Below are 2,500 nucleotides of genomic sequence, written 5' to 3' on the forward strand. Positions count from 1 at the left end.
GAAAGCAGCACCCAAAGGCCCCACTAAGCACGGAAAGCAACCACCAACATGAATCAACATCCGAAAAGGGTCACCGGGAGATCACAAGAAATGTGAGAGATGCCAACCGTGTTGCACCATTCCCACTCATGTGAGATCCCCCCATGGGGGCCTCCCATGCTTGAAATAGGTACACCACGGAGGCACCATGGAGTGCCCTGGGCAGAATGCCGGGAGGCACCCAAAGCACAATTGCCAAACACCTTGCACGTCACCTAACCCAGCATCGCTAACCCACAAACGTGTGTTCACGAGAACGCGCGGGACGACACTGTTAAGCCTGCGGCAACGCACGCAGTGCTCCACACAGCAAGAGCGACCGCGCATGCTGCCAAGGGCACCGAACACAACACACATCGCTTGCGACCAAGGGGCACTCAACAGACATTGCGCTGCAACGCGTGCATCGTCGCGCTCCCAGATCTCTTCTAGTGCACGTCATTGTGCAGCAGCATGCACTATCAAGTAAAACGTTGCACATTGTGATGCACGTCATTGCGCTACCATGTCGCGCTCGGTAAGCATCAATGTCGCCACTAGCGCATGCAACTGCGCTACCCGTGCGTCATGGGTGACGGGGGGGAAGCCCCATGACTGCCAACGCTCGCCCAATGGCGCCCCTAGGGGGGAACCCCCCCAGAGTCACCACCCCCCCTCAAAGAGTACGTTAAGCTTTTGGGGCTCTGCCAGGAGCAAACATCACTTTTCTGAAAAATCATACTGGGGTTAGGTTGAGATGTACGGCCTAGATTGGACTTAAACATGACAAGTGGCATTAGTTAGGATTGAAAAATGATAAAATTAACTAGAATAAATTTTTGGAGAAAAATATTAGTTTTATTAATTTTTAATCACTAAAAATTACCAAAAATTGGGAAAGATCAGAAAAAATAATTTTGGAGGATAGGGGTTGCTTTTTCACACCTGCAAAAAAATTTGTGCACCAAAATAAGCTTGTTTCATGCCGAAAGGTATTGATACAAATGGTTTTTTGTAATTTTATTAATTTTTAATCACTAAAAATTACCAAAAATTGGGAAAGATCTGAAAAAATAATTTTGGAGGATGGGGGTTGCTTTTTCACACCTGCAAAAAATTTTGTGCACCAAAATAAGCCGGTTTCATGCCGAAAATTATTGATAGAAATGGTTTTTTGTAATTTTATTAATTTTTAATCACTAAAAATTACCAAAAATTGGAAAAGATCTGAAAAAATAATTTTGGAGGATGGGGTTTGCTTTTTTCACACCCGCAAAAAGATTTGTGCACCAAAATAAGCTGGTTTCATGCCAAAAAGTATTGATAGAAATGGTTTTTCACTAATATTTAATTTCTAGAAATTACAAAAAATTAGGAAAATTTATTTTGTGGAAATGGGATTGCATGGAATCAAAAGGGAACACTCCCACACTACTTTTGTTTCAAGGTGAGCTAGTTTCATACAAGAAAGGTGCACAAAGACGAGTTTGGGACTGTCAATCAAAGCGGTGACATGGGGGTGTGTATGGGTGATATGTTGAAAGAGCAACAATGGTCACAAGTGCGTTGTGGGTGTGCACATCCCTTTGCACACCCACATAGTGCAAAATGATGCAGCATGGGTTGTTGTGCGCAGTGTCAGCACATCCACCACGATGCACACCCTCTTGCGCCCTGTGTTAATAGTGTAGTAGGGCTGTAAACTACACACTATGCAAAGGTGGAATTGGTGCACCAAACACAAGTGGTAGTGTTACAGCCCTACACTACACGCCACTAAACGGTGTGTCACAGCCCTGTCACTACAATAGTAGAAAACACTACACGTGTAGTGTTAACATGTTTAACACACACCACGGTAGTTTAGTGTTTTCAAATATTGGTCACCTCTCGTGGAGGCACCACAGTAACCACTTGCACCATGACACACCACGGGGGCACCACAGCACCAGTTCACGCCTGCACACGCACGCCCGCGCCCGCGCACAGCCGCCGCTCGCACACGCCCGCCGCCGCTCGCACACGCCCGCGCACGCAGGCCTGCGCCTGCCGCCGCTCGCACACGCATGCCCGCCGCGCACAGCCGCCGCCCGCACACGCCCGCACACGCAGGCCTGCGCCAGCCGCCATTCGCACACGCCCACACACGCTGGCCCGCGCACAGCCGCCGCCCGCACACGCATGCCCGCGCACAGCCGCCGCCCGCACACGCAGGCCCACGCCTGCCTACGCACGCCTGCGACGCACACCTGCGCACGCACGCCTGCGCCCGCGCACGCCTGTGATGCAGCCTGTGACGCACACCTGCGCACGCATGCCTGCGCCAGCGCACGCCCACGCGGCCAGCCCGCACACGCCAGTGCACGCCACCGCACAATGGCAGGCCACAGGGGCACAATGTGTAGTCAGTCGGCAATGCACACCGGTAACCTCTATGGGGAAATTGTGGGTGTGGAGGCATGGAATAATGGAAGGTTGTTCT

The sequence above is a fragment of the Nelumbo nucifera genome, chromosome 3 (genome assembly GCF_055504915.1).
Source record: "Nelumbo nucifera cultivar China Antique chromosome 3, China Antique-T2T, whole genome shotgun sequence".
Lineage (NCBI taxonomy): Eukaryota > Viridiplantae > Streptophyta > Magnoliopsida > Proteales > Nelumbonaceae > Nelumbo > Nelumbo nucifera.